Below are 22,026 nucleotides of genomic sequence, written 5' to 3'. Positions count from 1 at the left end.
ATTGAAATAAAAGAACTTTTAAAAAATCAGCCTCCCTCCCCACGAGTCCAAGACACCCAAGGGTAATTCCATATGGAGGTGTCAGCAGGAAGACACATTAATGGTAGTTTTCTAGTCACTCAAAAAAGAAAGAGGAAAAAAAAACCTTCTTAAAATGTGAACACTGACAAACAACCACAAAGAATGTAACTTAACTGAAAATAGGGAGAAAATACCTCAAAAGTTGATGGCTACCACAATTAGGACCTCTTTTACCAAACCGTGCTAGCGATTCCCGCTTGGCAATGCCAATGAAGCTCACCCAAAATGAATGGGCTTTGTCAGCATTGCGGTACTGTCGCTAACATGGATTAGTAAAAGAAGCCCTTAAACTCTACTCTCACTCAGTCTAAATAAAAAATACTCCCTTGGCATCCGTAACAAACCTCTCTGTGATATTCATGTCATTTTTTGAGTGTGAATATCACACAGAAGTTTGGCGTGGATGCCATGATATTGAGCACATAACGATATCCCCTGAAGAAACCCAGTGGGTGAAATGAAAGGTCCCGTTGGGACTTTTTTGGATAATTCAATAAGATAAGCACTCATTTTTGATTGATGCATTCATGGAGAATAGTATTATTTAGTAATACTTTTGAATAAAGAGTTGTTTGATTATTAATGGAGTTTTTTAGACCAGCGAGTGAGAGCGCGGTCTAATTGTGGTACAACACGTTGAGAAATTCTACTACTACTTATCATATCTATAGTCCTACTAGATGTATGCAGTGCTGTACACTGAACATGTAAGAGACAGTCCCTGCTCGACAGAGTTTACAATGTAATTAGTAGAGACAAACAGGACAAATAAGGGATGAGGACAAAGAGTAGCAAGATTCGTACGGAATCCCAAAGAGTAGCAAGATTCTGTGCAGAATCCAAAGAATAACAAGATTCCAGAATCCCAAAGACTACTACTTATCATTTCTATAGTGCTACTAGACACGTACACAGCGCTGTACACTGGATATGAAGAGACAGTCTCTGCTCGACAGAGCTTACAATCTAATTAAGACAAACAGGATAAACAAGGGATAAGGGAATTCAAAAGTGTTGCGATAAACTTCTGAGGTCTTTTGCTCTTTCCCCCCCTATTTTTCAGCTAAGTTGCCTTCTTTGTTGTTGTTTGTCGGTTTTCTAGTCGTTGGCATGCATAAGTGGCTTCTTACAGAACACCACCTAGCAAAAAAGTGTGCAGTATCATTTGACGGTGCGTACTTTGCCAGTGGATGTGCACATGGGCATACACAAACTATAGAATTATCTGATTTATACATGTATATGTTAACATTTAGGTGTGAACATTTACACCAGTTATTTACATCAGACATTTGCTTGTATTCTATAAAGAAAAATAGGTGCTTATTTTCTTTATAGAATAGGCTTAATATAGATACCATAACTGGCACCAATCTGGGTTATCTGTGTAGATTAACCCTAATCGTCCTTAAACACACTCCTATACTGGGTCACATTAAGAGGCTTAGAACTGAGGCGCTCAGCCAGGAAGGTATGGTTCTGCCAGGGCAAATAAAAAGCCAAGGGCTGGGGAGAGAGAAAGAGGCCCAGGGAGAAGAGAAGAGAAGGGACCCCCCCCCCCCCCCCCACCCAGGACTGATCCCAGGATTACTAGGACCTACCTAAGCAGAGGTTTTCAGCTGTGTATCCAGACGACTTGCTCTACATTTGATCTTTAATCAGATGAATATTTTTTTGCCTCTGCACTGTTGTTTGGCTTTGTGTTTAAAGGCCCCCCTGGCCTTCTTTGCACACACATATTACCATACCATCCCATTCCAAAACTCAGGAGTTGGTATTCATCATGGTTTAAGCAGGCAGGAGGGCCTCAGTGGGCTGTCCTCGGATATTTAGCAGCTGTTAATCAGTACTGCCTCTGAATATTGACTCTAATTGCCTTGGCTCTGCCCAGCTAGTGCCGAGGTGATCCATGAGCAGAGTCAGGAAGGAGCAGGCACTTATGTGGGCACCAGCCATACTCAGTGTCCATGTCTGCATAGCTATAAGGGCAGATAGCATCACACAAAAGGCCAACCTATCTTTGTTTGCTTAGCTATGTGGGTGCCGGCCAGGGCCGCCAAGAGGGGGGGGACAAAATTCCCCGGGCAGTCCGGCCCACCCGCCCTCCGTCGCTCCCTGGCATTGAACAAGTGCCTCACCTTCGAAAACGCAGCAAGCAGTGGCAGACCACTCCTTCCTTCCATGTCCCGCCCTCGCCTGACGTAACTTCCGCTAGGTTGGGACACGGAAGGAAGGAGTGGTCTGCCTCTGCTTGCTGTGCTTTCGAAGGTGAGGCGCTTAAGGTCAGTGCAGAGGGCCCGGGGGTGGAGAGAGGGCCCGGTGGAGGGGGAGCCCCGGGGGCGGCCTTGTCCTGGGTCTGGCCCAGTCTCTTGGCGGACCTGGTGCCAGCACTGAAATCGGCTGAAAACTGCATAAATTCTGAGACTACAACTGAGCCAGAATTTAATTCTGCCCATGCTTAAAAGTCACTGACCATTGTGTGGGTTGAATATTAGCCCCACGTTCTTTTTTTTTTTTACCCAGAACGAGTGGTGGCTTTTCCTGGGGGCAGAGATAAGGCGGCAGGTGCAAAAATCCCATCATTTGGAATGGTTTCAATTGAAAACGGAGGCCCAGAATGAGCAAGCACAAATGTCCGTGGGTGTATTTTCATTGAGAAACTTTGCAAGCAGTCTAGACTTGTAGAATATGTGGGTGGCACATTTTTAATAATAATAATAATAATAAAAAAAACTGTCCACAGGTTAACATACCCAGCCAGACTTTGCCTTCTTTATTTTCAACACAAGATGCTCACATACTAATTAGCATCGCTGTAGAATTAAGAGCAGATTTTAAGCAGAATGACATCTGAAGTGCTTCCACCCTTGGTCTGCTGTTTCAAACCCAAAACAAACTTTGCAATTCCTACGCCATGACATGTTAAACTGCTTCTGAAAATAAAGCACAAGTGCTCAAATTACTGCAGTTGAAATAGTCCAGGACTGTCCTGTAAAATGCTCCCCTATTAGTAGCTAATTATCACTCCATTGTTTATGCGCGTTTTAGCTTTTATAACACCATCCCTGATAGACAATGGGAATTTGTTTAAACAAAAACGGTTTAACGGCTCACTACTCAGACTTTAAATGTCATCTTGGGAGTTTTATCCCAGTTCTACCGAGGATACTTTAATTACCCCATAACGTATTTGGCAAATAAATGAATTTTTACAAGCAGGATTTTTATACATTTTAATTACTTTATGAAGACCGCTAACTACACAGAGATTCAGAAGGGGCAGGAAAGGGGATTTGTTATAAAACTCAAAACTCTGCATAAAAACCTATTAAATACATCGTCCTGCTCGTTACTGCTGCAATTTTAAAATGACTGGAAAAACACAACACAATGTGTTTCCAATCCACGTTGCTGGTGAAAGAATAGGCATTTCATTTTCATCTGTTATTATTATTATTTTTTAATCAGACTGCGTGCTAATATGAAAAGTGAGTATTTCATGATACAAGTAATAAGTAGTAGTAGTAATACGGGTCAAGGTAATATTCAGCTCGTGGCACTTGGGTGAACTGAACCTCGATATTCAATGCTGAGCTGTGTTCGGGCATCGAGACGGAATATCTGGGTCACAGCAGCCCGGGCACTTGGCGGTAGTTTTGTTTTTGCCGTGCATCATTTCCTGCACCAGATAATTTTGTATTTTCTAGCACGGGGGGGGGGGGGGGGGGGGGGGGGGAGGAGGCGAGGAGTAGGTGTGCCGGGTGCCAATCGGGCAGTGCCGCATGCTGCCCGATTACCTCTGGGTTAGTGTGTGAGCCTTTACCGTCTGCTAAATAAGAGGCTTAGGCAGTAAACGGCCGTGCACCAATTTTTGTTAACGCACAGCCATTAATGACCTCTGTTTTAAAAATAAACTTTTTTTCTCACTGCAGTAAAAAGTGGCGTCTGGCAATTTCACATGCCCACAGAACTGCAGGCCACTTTTTACTGCAGATCGCTGAAAGGGCCCCTTTTTACTAAGCGTCGGTAAGCCCAATGCGGGCTTACAGCTCGCTAAACAGGAGCTACCACTGGGCTACCACAGCAGCCCAGCAGTAACATAGTAGATGATGGTAGAGAAAGACCTGTACGGTCCATCCAGTCTGCCCAACAAGATAAACTCATGTGCTGCTTTGTGTATACCTGACTTTGATTTGTATCTGCCATTTTCAGGACACAGACCGTAGATGTCTGTCCAGCACTAGCCCCACCTCCCACCACTAGCCCCGCCTCCCACCACCAGCTCTGCCACCCAATCTCCGCTAAGCTTCTGAGGATCCATTCCTTCTGAACAGGATTCCTTTATGTTTATCCCACGCATTTTTGAATTCCGTTACCGTTTTCATCTCCACCACCTCCCGCGGGAGGGCATTCCAAGTATCCACCACTCTCTCCGTGAAAAAATACTTCCTGACATTTTTCTTGAGTCTGCCCCCCCTTCAATTTCAATTCATGTCCTCTAGTTCTACCGCCTTCCCATCTCCGGAAAAGGTTTGTTTGTGGATTAATACATTTCAAATATTTGAACGTCTGTATCATATCACCCCTGTTTCTCCTTTCCTCCAGGGTATACATGTTCAGGTCCGCGAGTCTCTTCTCATACATCTTGTAACGCAAATCCCATACCATTCTTGTAGCTTTCTTTGCACCACTTCAATTCTTTCTACATCCTTAGCAAGACAGGGCCTCCAAAACTGAACACAATACTCCAAGTGGGGCCTCACCAACGACTTATACAGGGGCATCAACACCCCCTTTCTTCTGCTGGTCACTCCCCTCTCTATACAGCCTAGCAACCTTCTGGCTACGGCCACCGCCTTGTCACACTGTTTTGTCGCCTTCAGATCCTCAGATACTATCACCCCAAGATCCCTCTCCCCATCTGTACATATCAGACTCTCACCGCCTAACATATACGTCTCCCGTGGATTTCACACTCTAGCACGCCATCATATCCAGCATGTCCAGAGTATACCCGGTGGTAATCACTGCCTGGTTACCACCGGGTTAGTGTGGGAGCCCCTACCACCACCTTAATGGGTGGCGGTAAGAGCTCCCCCCCCCCCCGAAATGGCCACGTGGCAAGTGCTTTACTTGCCACATGGCCATTTCCTGCAGGAAAGAGAGACTTCCCTTTTACCCGCTGTGGGACCCGACGCCAGTACAGGTACCCTTTTGCCGCAGCTTGGTAAAAGGGGCCCTTAATTGGTTAGTGGACTGAATGTTGCTGCTGACTGTTTAAACACTGGCTCTACCCAATCTGTGCCCACAGACCCGCCCTGATACTACTACTACTACTTAACATTTCTAAAGTGCTACTAGGGTTACGCAGCGCTGTACAATTTAACATAGAGGGACAGTCCCTGCTCAAGGACTGTCTAAAAGACAAGTGAACAGTCAGTCCGAAAGGGGCAGTCAAATTGGGGCAGTTTGGATTTACTGAACGGTAAGAGTTAGGTGCCGAACGCAGCATTGAAGAGGTGGGCTTTAAGCAAAGACTTGAAGATGGGCAGGGAGGGGGCTTGGCGTAAGGGCTCAGGAAGGTACTAACTGGCAGTGCCAAGGTAGTCAGGACCAATGTTTCAAGTGCAACTGAACATCAGTTACCATTTAACCAGGTGCTGCGGGCCCCTCCCACACAGGAACAGGAAGTTTGTGTCAAAGGGGGACAGGATCGGCAAAGCCTGGAACACGATTGAGCGGAAGGGTCCTCAGAGCATCACTTGCCGAATATGATCTTTTACGCTCAAGAAAGGGTGTTCTGGGGGCTGGGGGGAAGGAAACGGAGGGGTGGAGAATGGTACACGGTGTGTTGGAGTGGGAGGCGGAAGCCCATGTTCCATTCTCTTTTGCCTCATCTACCCTTGTTTATACCTCTCGTACTCCCTTCACTCTTGCCCATCCCCTTTCGCCTCATCTACCCCCCCTCCAATTATTAACCTACCCTTCTCCTACTCCCCTCATTCTTGCCTATCTCTACCTATTTATTTCATTTATTTTCTTGATAATACTCAACTTATATTTCTTCATCGATACTAAGTAATCACAGTTACTATGTAAGCCGCATTGAACCTGCTTTGAGCGGGAAAACGCGGGGTACGAGTGTAATAAATAAATAAATTATGAAAGAGATGCAGTTTTAGCAGTTTATAGAATTCTACACAATATTCTAAATGTACCATTTTAACTTTTTAATACATCTTTATAATAACATGTGCAGCACAATGTTTTCAAAAGAAGAAAATGTCATGGAAAAATGTGTTTGGTTGCTTTTGGTAGTCCTCTGTGTAGCCAGAGGCCATGAAAGCATTAACAGTGTCACATCAGTGAGTGAAATGAGATTTGCAGCTGTCTTGCCAGGGTCAAACCTCTTAACCACAAATAATCTGTATACAGTGATAAATTGCACTCTAAATCGTATTAAGGCATTGGATGAAAAACTAGGCAGAAATGCTTTGCCTTTTTTTTTTTTCTTTCTGATAAACTCGTTTTCTTTTACTAGAGAATATAAAAAATGGATTTTAAAGGGTGGGACACACTTTTTCTAATGATGTCAGAGTAATTTTCTCTGCAAGCTGTGCAGGCATGAATCATGCAGGAAGCATAAACTGATTTCGTGTGTTAGCATGTGGGGCAAGGTTAGCTGTTAGAAATCCGGATCCTCTTTTCCAGCGGAAAACTTTGACTGTATGGCTGAAAGCTGGAAAACACTGGAAAATGGGTTTAGATCAACTTTGGAACATACCCGCCACGTTCTGCTGCAAAGAAACCTTATGCTTCTCATATTTTAACTCTTTCCTTGTTTTCAGAAAACGGTTTTAACTAACAAGTATGCAAAGGAAGGCAATGACAGAATCTTTCATTTCTTTCCTAGGTGCAAATATTAGGGGCTAATATTCAAAGGGAATTAAATGGTCAGAAATGTCTCCTGACTACTGCTTAGTGAGCAAGCAGTTAAATCATAGTAACATAGTAAGTGACGGCAGATAAAGACCTGAACGATCCATCCGACTGCGGTCTGAATATTGGCCCCAGTAAGTGCAAAGCCTCCTATAATTTGGTAAAATGACCCCTGAGTTACCAGTGCTGCAAATCGGTGTTAGCTCCTTAATTTGTCTCCGCAGACCTAACTATATCTCCAGCCCTGCCCTTTCTCTCAAATACTTAAATGTGCGCATCCTTTTAAATTAGGAAGTTGCATTTAGCTGGTCGAAAGGAGAGGGGACCAGAGGGGGCTTTTAACAATGAGACTTGACCATTTAAGTCTTGCACATTAGTAACATAAACATTGCAAAAGTTCAGCCTCAAGGCACTAATTTAATTAAGTTAATAGGACTAGCAAGGAATTGTTTAAAATAATTCTACTAATATCTAAAAGAAAAACAAAACAATTATTCCATTCAGCTTTTATTCTGTTCTTGACAAAATATTAATGTTACCTTTTTCTGACAGTACCTGTTCAAAATACCAGAGGGAAAAAAGGGCATGACATAATGTGCATGGGCTCACTTTATAGACCACTGCAGTTCTATACAGTGTGGGTGGGGGTGGGGCAGTTGATTGAGTTTGTCCTCCACTTAGACTATCAGCTTATGTACATGGCTGTACTTGGTCATGCGAGGGAAGTGAAAATTTACTGAGAGTTTACTAATCCTCCTTCACCCAAATCGAGATCATTGGCTCAAAAGGCCAGAGGTCAAATCCCAGTGACACTCTTTCCGATGTTCTCCAAGTCACTTAACCCTCCACTGCCTCAAGCGCAGACTTAAGTGTATAAGGCCTTTGGGGACAGATAAATTCATAGTGTACGTGAATGTACCTGACCTTGAACGATGGCTGAAAAGGTGTGAGTGAAAAAATGGACCAGTAGCTTTGCTTTTCATAAGAAATTCATAAATCAGGACTAGCTAAACCTGCTTCGTAGAGACGGACAGTCTCAAAGGATCCTGCGTATCCACTGGGTTTAAAACTGGAATGTATCGGAGCTGTTAAGAAGGTGGACTTAGGAATAAGGTACAGAAATGTTTCTTTATAGAAAGGTTGGCGGATATTCAAAATGGCCTCCCGGTGGAGGTGATAGAGGTGAGGACTGTGTCTGAATTAAAGAACGCATGGGTGAAATACCAAGGATCTCTGATGGAGAGGAATGGATTGTAGAGCTTAGAAGTTGGTATGGATGCTTTTTTATCTGCTTTCATTTTTATATTTTTCTCTGTTTCTGTATTAGTGTTTACAGCACATGCAGCGGTGATTTCAAATGTAGAATCTGAGCTGTAAGCTCAAAAACTCACAGCTCCACCTCTGGCCGGATGTGCTAATGTCACCAGCATTCATTCCCCCCCCCCCCCCCCCCCCCCACCAGCAGTAGTTTCAATAGCAAGGCAGGCTGAGCTTGAAGATCAAATGAAGCTAAGATCTGAATGTCAGCAGCATAGATAAATGGAGTAAAGTCAGTTATGAGGGTCACTAGTGAAACCAAAAAAATATTGAATAGGAATGTTGCCAACAAGGATCCATAGGGCACCCCAGAATGTACAGGAGAAACATCAGAGCAAGCATCACGCCATAGAACAGTAAAGGAACTGTTACTCAAATAGGATTGGAACCAAGACCGCACCATAACCACTCTAACAATATGACAAGATCCACTAGTTCGAATGTCAGAGAGATCAACTGACTGTAGCAAAACAGCTTTGTAACGGGATAGGTAATCAATAGAACTAGAATAAAATAAAACATGGAAAATTGGACTAACAATACATTTTTTTGACTAGCTTTCGAAGGTAGCCCTTCGTCAGATCAGATGACATTTGCTTATTTCTGATCTGACGAAGAAGGGCTACCTTCGAAAGCTAATCAAAACATGTATTGTTAGTCCAATAAAAAGGTATCATCTTATTTTCTTTTCCATGTTTTATTTTATTCTATTTCTATTGATTACCTTTAAAGTGGACTAACACGGCTACCACATCTCTTTTCGGGATAGGGAATTCCTCACTATATTAAGGACTATCCACTCACTTTGCACCTGGACTAGCCTGCTACACACACTGTAACTTAGACCAGTTCCTTATCTCTTGCTTAACTATTCAAAGAACTTGCCTTTTAACTAAATTATCCCAACTGACTCTAACACGCATCTTATTCCCATCATATATCTGCTTTTGGACCCCCAGCTATATAGGAAGCCGTATTGTAGAAAATCTTTAGCATCATATCTTGAGCTACTACTGAAAAAGGTGTGAGCAAAATCGAGTTACCAATTTATAGAAGGACCTCCTAAATGCTGCCTTGGGTGAATCTCTTCACCAAATTCCAATAAATAAACTAAAAGCTGGGATTTGCAGAAATGTGAATGAAATCTAATTCACTCCAGGGTACTTTTCATGGAACTTCTCACTCCTATGTGCTTTGAGTGGAAAAGTTTTCTGTACACCCAGCTCATGCTGCCCTCCTCGGAAAATAGAATAATCTCATGCAATATACTAACCGTCTCCCAACAATCTAGATGCATCATTGGTAATATTTCTTTAGTGGACTGATGACTTTGAACAGTGTGATGCCTTTTTCATCATGTCATTACACCGATATTTAAATCCATGAAATATGTAGAGGACATAGAGCAGACACCAAATCACCAAAGCCGTAACCAGCTGAGAGAAGATTCCCAATCAGCGTTCTTATTTTTCTCTAGGGTTCGCTGGTACTTGGCTTCTAAATGAGAAACCCAAATGACACTGAAAAACGCCTCCAAAACATCTGTAACCTTTTCAGAAGCAAACTTCCTTTCACTTTTTTTTTCCTCTGGGTTGCTCTGTTTCAAAGTGCCCTTGTATTCAACAGAGGGCTATTCACAGGGGTTCTGTCTGATTAGGAGAAAGGATGCAGTGCTAAGACAATATGCCCCTGATAGGAGAGTTTATTTATTACAGCCGCACGTAGGCTGCTCTTTCAAAGAACCGAAAGGAATAATACAAGATACAGTATTTTCTGTGGTCTTAGAACAATGTGCCATTAGGCAACTCTTAGCTTCATCGATCCCTGTCGCTTGTTCCCATTTCCTCTCCCGCCCCCCACCATAAACTTATTCGCATTGTTATATTCCCTGATTGAGCATAGAACATACAAAGTGACAACTGATTTTGATTGCTCTTTGAATGTTTTATTTTCAAAAGCTCTTTTAAAATCAAGCAGGGGTATGTAACAGGTGCTCTTGGTCCATAGATCAGTCTAGTTTCAGGGCAACCATGTGATACAAATTAACCTGTTTTTAATATATGCCAGTAGAGCTGATAAACATTTATTGTGGATATTCTGAATATTAGAACTGTCTGAAGTCTTGGAATACCCAAGTTCTTTCAACCCTGTCTTCAAAGATGCAATGATATTACTTAATCCAAGCATCTCAGCAGTGCATCTACTATATGATAGGGCAATAATGACTGTTCCCCCCCTCCCAAGGGTGGCTGTAGCAGAAGTTACCCTTATAGAATGGCAACATGGGTTTGAGATGAGTCCAATGGCCCGTTTATATAGTTAAGGTAAATATATTGGGCCCATGCATGGGAGGTTGTAGCCTGTCAGGGAAGGCTAGATGGGAGGTGACAAGGGGGACTGACCCTTTTGGATTCTAGTGACACAATTCCTTGAGTGTGGAGAGTGAGATAGGAATACTTAGCAACTGAACTAAAGATACATTAGCATCTCATTTGCATAGGAAGCTAGATGGTGGACATTGCTGGCCAATAAAACCTGGGAAGGGAGAAAAGGACCCTGTTGTGCCCTGAAAAAGGACAGGGGAAGGGATATTTGTTTACCCCGGACTATAAAGGACTAAAAGGCAATTGACTGCTGGGGATCCCGGATGCACCATAACTGTGAAGGGGGACCCAAGTAAAGACCCTGCAACTGGCGCGCTTAAAGAGTTGGGGGAGGGGGGGGGGGGGGATTGAGCTACTCTTTTTTAAGCTTGTTGAAGCGTTATCCAAAATTCAAAACAAAGCACAGGTTTACAAAAAATCCTCAGAGTAAACACCAAACCTGAAACACAGTAAGTGAGGCAGAGACAAAAAAAAAAAACTCTTCAAAGATTATACATCAAGAAATCAGGAACAGCAAAAACAACATTCTGTAAACCACTTCTGAGATTTAAAGGTTTTCTCATGCATCTTTTGGCATGAACCTAATACCACTTTTGTCACCCTTCTCTAGACTGCTTCAACTCTCTTTATGTCTTTGGTGAGAGAGAGTCTCCAAAACTGATCACGTTACTCCAAGTGGGACCTCACCAATGACTTGTACAAGGGCATTAACACCTCCTCTTTTTTTCTCTCTATGGAGCTTATAGCGTGTAACTGCAAGGGGTGGTGCGGACCTGGGAGGGGCACAGGTGGGTTTGGGCCATGCCTACAGGTTATAGAATGTTGTCAGTTACACACCTCCTCGACAGCAGTTAGTTGCAAGTGTTTACACCAGCCGTTGAGTTCGAATAAGTGTTCGTACCTAAAGGTAGGCATATTAATGCACATTTACACTAGTATCCCAGGAGGGAATTCACGCTTAGTGCACATCACTGATAAGACGTTGAATGCTTCTGCTCAGTGTGCTGCAGCAGCTAAGAAAGTGTACAGAAAGTTGAGCATTATTATGAAAGGGATGGAAAACAGACACGAGGATGTTATAATGACGTTGTATCGCTCCATGCTGCGACCGCACCTAGAATATTGTGTCCAATTCTGGTGCAGAGAAGGGTGACGAAAATGATAAAAGGGATGGAACGACTTCCCTATGAGGAAAGTCTGAGAAGGTTAGGGCTCTTCAGCTTGGAGAAAAGGCGGCTGAGAGGTGATATGATAGAAGTCTACAAGATAATGAGCGGATTAGAGCGGACTGATGTGAAGCGTTTGTTTACACTTTCAAACAACAACAAAACCAGGGGTCACAAGATGAAGCTGGAATATGGTAGATTTAAAACAAATAGGAGAAAGTTTTTCTTTACTCAGCGTGTAGTTGTACTCTGGAACTCGTTGCTGGAGAATGTGGTGGCAGTGGCTGGCCTTATGGAGTTTAAGGGGTGTTTGGACAGATTCCTGAAGGAAAAGTCCATTGAACATTATTGAATATATATATATTTTTTTGGAGGGGGGGGGGGGTTGCCGGGTTCTTGCACCCTGGATTGGCTGCTTTTGGAGACAGGATGCTCGGCTTCATGGATCCTTGGTCTTTTCCCATTATGACGGTGCTTATGTGCTTATCACCCCAGCACCTTGCTCTAGGTGACCAGTTGAGCATTACCCCTGTACTCTCATATTATAGAAAATATGCATGCCCATTGGAACTCCATCTTTACTTTATAATCCTCTTATGTAACCAGAACTATGGAAGCTGGTGACTGCGGGATGTCACCCCCAGTAAAAGCAAAAGTATGACAAAAGTGGGGGAAGATAATTATATGAACAAACCATCTTAGCAACTCATTTATCAGCAGCAAAGTAGAAGGGGAGACAAGGCAAAAAGCTATACAGAAAATGAGAGCCAATAAAATACAGCTGTAAAGCAATGAGCATGAACACTTTCAGTCTAAGTAACAAAGTTCAGGATCCGCAAGCACTGACGTTAGAGGCAAACTTAGATATTGTTGCTATCACAGAGACATGGTTCAGTGACTCCCATGAATGGGATAGAAGCATACCAGGCTATAATCTCTTTAGGAAAGCGAGAGATGCTTGAAAAGAGGGAGGAATAGCTCTGTATGTGAAAAGCAATATTAAAGTGGCTGAAATGCAGGGGGCCTAGCGAAATGAGGAAGCAATTTGGATAGTCATGGAAAGAGAAGATGGAATCTTTTTCCACACAGATGTGGTCTACAGATCTCCAACACAGAGAAGCTGGATAAAGATTTGGTCATGGATATCCAAAAGTTGAGAATGAAAGGGGAGGTGCTGTTGGTGGGAGATTTCAGCCTACATGTCAGACCTAATAGACTTACCACCCAGGAATGCTAAAAAATTCCTTAATCTTCACTTCCCAAATTGTAAAGGTCTCAAATACAAACTAACGCGTGCGTCAACCTTTTCCTACCTGAGTACACAATTCTGGAATGCGTTGCCGTGAAACCTAAAAACGATCTATGAACAAGCCAACTTCCGAAGTCTATTGAAGACCCATCTCTTCAACAAGGCATACAACAAGGATCAACGAATATGAACTGCTGTACACATACCCAGAACTGCCCTTACAATATCTGACTGCCAAATCACGATCATGTTTTTTCTCTATTACTAAATGCACATTTTCTATATAATTCTTATACAATTCTTAAATATTTCTTACTATGATTGCTTGCTAATATACTATCATGTTCTACCATTCATGTTACCCAAAATCCTTCTGTTATACTAAATGTATATCAGGGGCATATCTGAACTGCGGCGGTAGGGGAGGCCAGGGCCAGAGTGAGGGGGCACATTATAGCCCCCCCCCACCTCTGCTGCCATTGCCGATCCCCCTCCCCCCAGCCGCTGCCATTGCCAATCTCCCCCCGCCGTTGCTGTCGTCTACCTTCGCTGGCGGAGGAGCCCAACCCCCGTCAGCAGAGGTCCGCTTCCTCCTGCCGCTGCCGGCTGCTTTTAAAAGAATTACTTCAGCTAGCGGGGAACCCCCAACCCCCGCCAGCCAAGCCAAGGTCCTTTCATTTCTTCCACTGCAGTCTGCAAAGCTGGCGCCGAAAGTTTCTTCTGAGTCTGACGTCGCTGCACGCAGACTCAGAAACAGAAACAACGTGCAGCGACGTCAGACTCAGAAGAAACTTTCGGCGCCAGCTTTGCAGACTGCAGTGGAAGAAATGAAAGGACCTTGGCAGCGGCAGGAGGAAGCGGACCTCGGCTGGCGGGGGTTGGGGTCCCCCGCCAGCGAAGGTAGGCGACAGCAACGGCGGGGGAGGGTTGGCGGCGGTAGGGGGGGTCCAGGGCAAAATCTGCGGGGGCCCAGGCCCCTGTGGCCCCACGCAGATACGCCCCTGATGTATACTTTCTCATGCATTCTCACTATTCATGATGTATTGTAAGCCACATTGAGCCTGCAAAAAGGTGGGATACAAATGCAACAAATAATAATAACAACTAGCTAGATGCAGAAAAGGAATGTCCCATCTGCAAAATCAGAAAGAAGTAGAGATAATGGATGCCTTTCAAGGTACTCCACTCAAACAAATGGTGATGGTACCTATAAGCAGGGCTTTTTTTGAGGGGGTAATTGGGGGTACTAAGTATGGGCACCTTTTCCATTGTCTGCTAAAGTTGACCCATGGTCTCCAAGTTTTAATGAAAGAGCTCAGGCTCTACACATCAATTCTGCCTTATCATAGGTTCTATTACTGGTTGCCGAGGCCTGGCTATTGTGGGGTGGGTCACTCAGTGATTACTCCCACCCCTGAAGGGTGTCCTGCCATTTGAGTACCGGCACCTTTTTTGCTAGAAAATATGCACTGCCTATAAGGGAAATGACAGTGCTGGCTCTAGTATTTACAAATGGAGAAAGTGGGTGCTCACCTAGGTAGTTGTGATGATCACATGATATGAGTTGATGTAACAGCTAAAGTGGAGGGCTGGATTTCAAATATTTAAAATGCTGACTTTAGTAAAATGGGGTGAGGTGTGTGTATGGGAGGGAGGGGAAGGAAGGACCTGAAGAAAGAAAGAGCTGATATGATGGGAAGACTTATGAGAAGTGGAAAGACTGCAACCCAAGCTGAAAGGAGCTATAAAAATGGCTACAAATATTTATGTAAGTAAAATAAATAAAAGCAAGAGGAAAAGGAAACCAATTTGGTTTTCCAAAAAGTAGCTAAAAAATAAACACAAAACTCAAAGAAGCAAAGAGAGAGATATGGCTGGCAGAAGCAGCAGAAATAGTGGCTACAGATGTACAGATCTTTTCAAGTATGTTGGGGAAAGGAGGAAGGCTAGAAATGGAATTGTGAGACTGAAAGATGCTGAGAACCACTAAGCAGATGAGAGAAAAAAGTGAATATGCTAAACAAATTGTTCTGTGTTCATGGAAAAATCTCCCAGAGAAGATCCACAGTTGGTTGATTAGAAACTGGTTGACTGACTGACAGAGTGTGGTGGTAAATGGAATTCACTCGGAGGAAAGCAAGGCGAGTAGTGGAGTGCTTCAGGATTCCATCCTGGGCCGTCTCTATTCAATATATTTGTGACCAGTGTTGCCAAAAGGAAAGAAGGAAAAGAACATAAGAACATAAGTATTGACATACTAGGACAGACCGAAGGTCCATCAAGCCCAGCATTCTGTCTCCAACAGTGGACAATCCAGGTTACAAGTACCTGGCAAGAACCCCAAACAGTACAATATATTTTATGCTACTTATTCTAGAAATAAGCAGTGCATTTTCATCAAGTGGACTTTTCTTCTAGGAAGCTATCCAAACCTTTTTTAAACCCCACTAAGCTAACTACTTTTACCACTTCCTCTGGCAATGAATTCTGGAGTTTAATTACATGTTGAGTGAAGAAATATTTTTTCTGATTCATTTTAAATTTACTACTTTGTAGATTCATTGCATGCCCCCTAGTCCTAGTATTTTTGAAAGAATAAACAAGCAATTCACATCTAGCTGTTCCACTTCACTCATTATTTTATAGACCTCTATCATATCTCACCTCAGCCGCCTTTTCTCCAAGCTGAAGAGCCCTAGCCACTTTAGCCTTTCCTCACAGGGAAGTTGTCCCATCCCCTTTATCATTTTCTTTGCCCTTCTCTGTACCTTTTCTAATTCCACTATATCTTTTTTTGACACGTGGTGACCAGAATTACACACAATATTCGAGGTGCGGTAACATCATGGAGCGATACAGAGGCATTATAACGTCCTCATTTTTGTTTTCCATTCCTTTCCTGAAGAGAGCAGACTATACAAGAAGTGATCTACAAAAATTGGAATAGTCTAACATCTGGCAGTTAAAATGTAAAGCAAAGAAATATAGAGTGAGGTACCTGAGACATAGAAATCTAAAGAAGCTGTATGTGATAGGTGGCAAGAGGCTGATATGCAAAGATCAGGAGAGGGATCTTGGGGTGATGGTGTCTGAGGATCTCATGGTAGCAAAATAATGTGATGAAGCGGTGGTCATGGCTAGAACAATGCTAGGTTACATAGAGAGAGGAGGTGTTAATGCCCCTGTACGTCATTGATAAGGCCCCACCTAGAGTAATGTGATCAGTTTTGGAGGTTATATCTCGCCAAGGACATAAAAAGAGTTGAAGCAGTTCAGAGGAAGGTGACAAAAATGGTGTTAGGTTCACGCCAAAAGATGCAAAAGAAGAGGCTTGAATGCCTAAATATGTCTACCCTAGAGGAAAGGAGGGACACAGGAGATACAGTATGATACAGACGTTTAAATACTGGAAAGATTTTAATATACAAACAGATCTTTTTCAAGGATGGGGAAGCAGTGGAACTAGAGGACATGAATTAAGGTTGCAGAGTGGAAGACCTGGGAGTAACATCAGGAAATACCTTTTTATGGACAGAGTGATAGATACCTGGAATACCCTCCCAGTGGAGGTGGTAGGGACAAACAGTGACTGAATTCAGAAATGCGTGGGATAAACATGGAGGATCCTTATAAGGAAAGAAGTTGAAATCAGAGCAAAACTTAAATGACCTTCACGTGCTAAACAGGACATAGAAGGGTGTAACTTTCATGGGGCAGCAGATACAACTCTGACTACCTTGTTGGTCAGACTGAATGGATCACACATTTACTACGTTACTATGGGGCTCATTTTCAAAAGAGGAAAACATCCAAAACTTATCATAGTTTATAGTATATTGAGATTTGCTATACCACCAAGCCTAACTGGCAGATCTAGGTGGTGCTCAATAAATCAAAGTTATCAGAAAGGAACTATAATATTTGATAGGAAAGTAACCAGCATACAGGATGACAAGCATACTGAGGACCAACCACACCGTGTAGGGAGGGAAAAGAAAAGAGGAGATGGGGGGAGGGAGGTTAGAAGCAGAGAACAATTAAGGGGAGGGTAGGAAGGAGAAACAGTGTAAGGAAATATGGAAGGGAGGGGAGCCTCTAGCAGCTATACACCAGATGAACCAAAGGCCTGGACAAAGAGCGGGCCTTTCAAGCCGGATTTAAAAATCTTGAACAAAGGTTCTACACAGAGATATAAAGGGAATGAACTCCAATGGAAGGGAACAGCAAGGTAGAAAGCATGATGTCTCGTTGATTCTAATTGTGCTAACTTGCACAAGGTAAGACCATGCAGTGGTCATAAAGCAGCATTTGGACGTTTTTCATTTCATAACGTCCAAATCGGTATTTTCAAAACCTATTTTATAGATGTTTATATGCAGTGCGCCCGAATGACAAGGGGGTGTGTTGGGAACATTTCAAAGGCGGGCTAAGGGTGTGCCTAACACTTGGACATTTTATAGCCATAATGGAACAAAACGAAAACGTCCAAGGTGAAGATCTAAATGTTTTGGTCTAGACCTGTTTTTTTTTTTTTTTAAACAAATAAGACACAAAAAGGTGCCCTAAATGACCACTGGAGGGAATCAGAGATGACCCCCCCCTTCCTTCCTCAGTGGTCACTCATCCCTCCCACCACCCAAAATTGTGAATAAAAATATTACTTACTAGCCTCCATGACAGCCTCAGATGTTATAGCCAGGTCTATTAGAACAGCATATAGGTCCCTGGCGTAGTCTAGTGGTCACTGCACTGTAGACAGGTGGTCCCAGGCCCATTCCACCCGCTACCTGTTACACGTGGTAGAAACTGTGAGCCCTCCAAAACTCACCAGAAACCCACTGTCCCCACGTATAGGTGTCTCCTTCACCCATAAGGGTTAATATAGCGGTATACAGTTAGGGGTAGTGCATTTTTTGTGGGTTTTGAAGTGCTCAGTAGACAAGAAAGGGAGCTCTTTTTTTCCTGGCTCAAAAAAAATCAAAACAGTGCAGAAAATGGAGGGGAAGAAAACATCGGTAAGTCTTCTCCTCCTACCAAAGCTTAGTAGAAAAATTATGCCAGGCAACATACTTGATTGGTCTGCTTTAGTAACCCATATCCATTGTCTTCATCTTTTGACCAGCTCTACTGCTTGACAAATGTGTTAACTCTTCAAACATGAGCACGATCCAGTCCACTGGGAAAGCTGAGTTATAGATTCGTCATAATTTGCCTGCAGTTTTCTAGGTATCACACATGAATGCTGACACCCTCATACCTTAGCAGTGGTATGACCTGAAAATAATCAGTCAGGGCCAGATGCACTAAACTTAACGAGCCATTAAGGAGCAAGTAGTAAACCGTGGCATGCACTAAGGGCTTTTCCGAGCCATTTTCCGAACACGGTAGCAGCTAATGAAAACGGAATGCAGATGATCCAAAGGCTATTATAATGAGCTGCACTACCATTTTCCGATCCCCTTACCGTGGAAAACCTAACGGGAGGTCTACACCTCTCGTTGGGGCAAAGGAAAGAATCGAAAGAAAAAAAATGTCGTCAGGGACGTCCTTTTTGGACGTCCTTCACCTGTTTAAAAAATAAAAAAACACTCCAAAGACGTTCTTTTTGGACGTCCTTCACAATAATAATAAAAACCCACTCCAAAAAGACGTCCTTTTTGGACGTCTTTCACTCAAAACACTAACAAAAAAAGGACATCGTACTTCTCAAATTTAACAAAAAACCAGTTGGGGGAAAAAAACGTCCAAGTGCTCGTCCGGGACGTCCTTTATGAATGTCCTTCACTCAAAACAACAACAAAAAAGGACGTCGTACTTCCTAATTTTTACTCTCGCTCTTCTGTTTTAAATCTTCCTTTGAGACATTTTCCCTTCTTCATCGGCAGCTGAAGAGAGGGCTAATGGACGATTGTGAGGCCCCCCCCCCCATGGCCTCTCAGCCAATTGCAGCGCGTTTAGCTTACACCCGTGACAGCTAAATGCGCTGTGATTGGCTGAGAGAGACCTGGAGGAGGGGCATAATCGAGCACCCTTGAAGAAAAGCCCGTCCTGCTCGTCAGGGACGTCCTTTTTTTGGTTTAGTGAAGGACGTCCATGTTAGGCACTTTAGAAGGATGTCCCTAAAAAAGCCAGTTTGCCTTAGTAAAAGACCCCCCCAAATCCACACTAAGGAATCCACATCTCCACTTGCCTGCAGCCCAAGTCTGCTGCCATATTGAAACAGTTTGAGCAATTGGGGGGGGGGGAGGGGGCGGTCGGTAGGTCACTGTGGAGTCATCACTGTCTTTCACAAGTCCATGTCTTCCTACCTCTTCAGCACATCTCCCCAACCTTTGTTCTGCTGAAATGCTGCTTTAAAAATGATATATTGCTCTGTTCATCTATAACCTATTTTGTATATACTTACTGTCAACTTAGACAATAATTATGACATATAAACTTTTCACTGAAATTTCTAAAGTTGTAAACTATAGCGTAACAACAAAGATTTAACAGCTGTGGTTTCCCTTAAGGAAAAGCAAAGTAAAACAGTTTTGTACTCAGCGAAGCTCCCCCTAAGGGGACGGTAAAACCTTTTTACATTTCTGCAGTTTGCTTTCCTGGTGCTTTTAAGTAAAGAGTTGCCCAGAAGCATCCATCTTTGCAAAGTGCTTCGTCATTTGTGTTTAACCCCTTCATTCTACGTCTTTTGTCAGCTCTTTGTTACTAGGTAAGATAAGCAAACTCTCCGCAATCAGAAATGAACCAGGAGATGAGGGTTCAAGACATAAACATGATAAAATCAGGTCATTGGGGCAAAGTATTACAAAAATGAGCTACATTTCATGGATTGATACGTAAAATTCTTGGTGAAATGAGCTAGCGATGATATAGAATGGAAATGGTACAGTCCTGCTCCTGTCTGGTTTACACTAGGATCAATATTCACAAAGATATATGGGTAAGGCCATCATTATATATTCATAGAGATGTTAAGAGGTCAGTTTTCTAATGGCTCATAGATGTTTGGAGCTCCACTAGACTACTACTACTACTACTATTTAGCATTTCTATAGCGCTACAAACCATACGCAGCGCTGCACAAACATAGAAGAAAGACAGTCCCTGCTCAAAGAGCTTACCATCTAATAGACAAAAAAATAAAGTAAGCAAATCAAATCAATTAATGTGAACGGGAAGGAAGAGAGGAGGGTAGGTGGAGGCAAGTGGTTACGAGTCAAAAGCAATGTTAAAGAGGTGGGCTTTCAGTCTAGATTTAAAGGTGGCCAAGGATGGGGCAAGACGTAGGGGCTCAGGAAGTTTATTCTAGGCGTAGGGTGCAGCGAAACAGAAGGCGCGAAGTCTGGAGTTGGCAGTAGTGGAGAAGGGAACAGATAAGAAGGATTTACTAAATGAAGAGAGAGATATAACAGGCATCTCAGAAACCTGGTGGAAGGAGGACTACTACTACTATTTAGCATTTCTATAGTGCTACAAGGCGTACGCAGCGCTGCACAAACATAGAAGAAAGACAGTCCCTGCTCAAAGAGCTATGTAATAAAAGTGAGCCAAGTATAGGACAATCAAGCCATTGTGACATCACTGATGAGGTTGGCTCTTATTGGTGGCCTGAGGCATTATGACATCACAATATTAGCTCTGGTTACAAGAGACTACTACTACTACTATTTAGCATTTCTATAGCGCTACAAGGCATACGCAGCGCTGCACAAACATAGAAGAAAGACAGTCCCTGCTCAAAGAGCTTACAATCTAATAGACAAAAAAATAAATAAAGTAAGCAAATCAAATCAATTAATGTGAACGGGAAGGAAGAGAGGAGGGTAGGTGGAGGCGAGTGGTTACGAGTCAAAAGCAATGTTAAAGAGGTGGGCTTCAGTCTAGATTTAAAGGTGGCCAAGGATGGGGCAAGACGTAGGGGCTCAGGAAGTTTATTCCAGGCGTAGGGTGCAGCGAGACAGAAGGCGCGAAGTCTGGAGTTGGCAGTAGTGGAGAAGGGAACAGATAAGAAGGATTTATCCATGGAGCGGAGTGCACGGGAAGGGGTGTAGGGAAGGACGAGTGTGGAGAGACATCTAAGTGCCAGTTTTATTTCATTTTCAGGAGACACACAGGAAAAATGGTCATGGCAGGGGTATTCCGTGGCCACGAAGACAACGATTTAGGGCCCTTTTACTAAGGTGCACTGAAAAGTGGCCTGCGCAGTTGTAGGCTTGTGTTTTATACACGCGTAGGTCAATTTTTCAGTGCGCCTGGAAAAAAGGCATTTTTTTGTGGCCAAAAATGGACGTGTGGCAAAATTAAAACCAGCGCGCGTCCATTTTCGGGCTGAGACCTTACTGCTACCCACTGACATAGCGACGTGAGAGGAAGCAGGGCAGGCAATACGCAGAGAACAGTGCTGGAGAAAGGTTTCAGCTGGTGGGGGTTGGGGACCCCTGTCAGCCAAGGTATGTGGGATTGCAGAAGTGGTGGGGGTTGTGGCAGGGAAGCGGGCCAAACTTTGCCCTCCCACACTTTTGCATCCAGACTCCCCCCCCCAAACGTTGAGGTCTGGCTATGCCCCTGGACCAAACAATGGCAATATCTGTATCCCTGCTACTTACGTGGTCTGACGTGGATGGAAAAGATATAAAGGTAATAGCAGAATATCACTATTGTCTGTATAACATTAGACCCCACACCAGAATCCTTCAGGCCCCTCTTCTGCGTATATGGAGACTGTAAATTTGGGATATGTGGAGGGGCATAATCGAACGGGGCGCCCAAGTTTTCCTGAGGGCGTCCTCGCAGGACGTCCCCTCGAAGGGGCGGGGAAACCCGTATTATCGAAACATGATGGGCGGCCATCTTTCATTTCGATAATATGGTCGGGGACGCCCAAATCTTC

The 22,026-nt window shown here is 43.5% G+C and overlaps 1 protein-coding gene across 1 annotated transcript in view; it reads left to right on the top strand.

Annotated features, from left to right (window-relative positions):
- Positions 1-22,026, top strand: part of SEMA3D (semaphorin 3D) — a 259,118-nt gene that overhangs the window by 26,334 nt on the left and 210,758 nt on the right. The gene's annotated exons all lie outside the window — the stretch shown is intronic.

Source organism: Microcaecilia unicolor, chromosome 10 (assembly GCF_901765095.1).
Source record: "Microcaecilia unicolor chromosome 10, aMicUni1.1, whole genome shotgun sequence".
In the NCBI taxonomy this organism is placed as follows: domain Eukaryota; kingdom Metazoa; phylum Chordata; class Amphibia; order Gymnophiona; family Siphonopidae; genus Microcaecilia; species Microcaecilia unicolor.
This window is presented reverse-complemented; position numbering and strand designations above follow the sequence as displayed.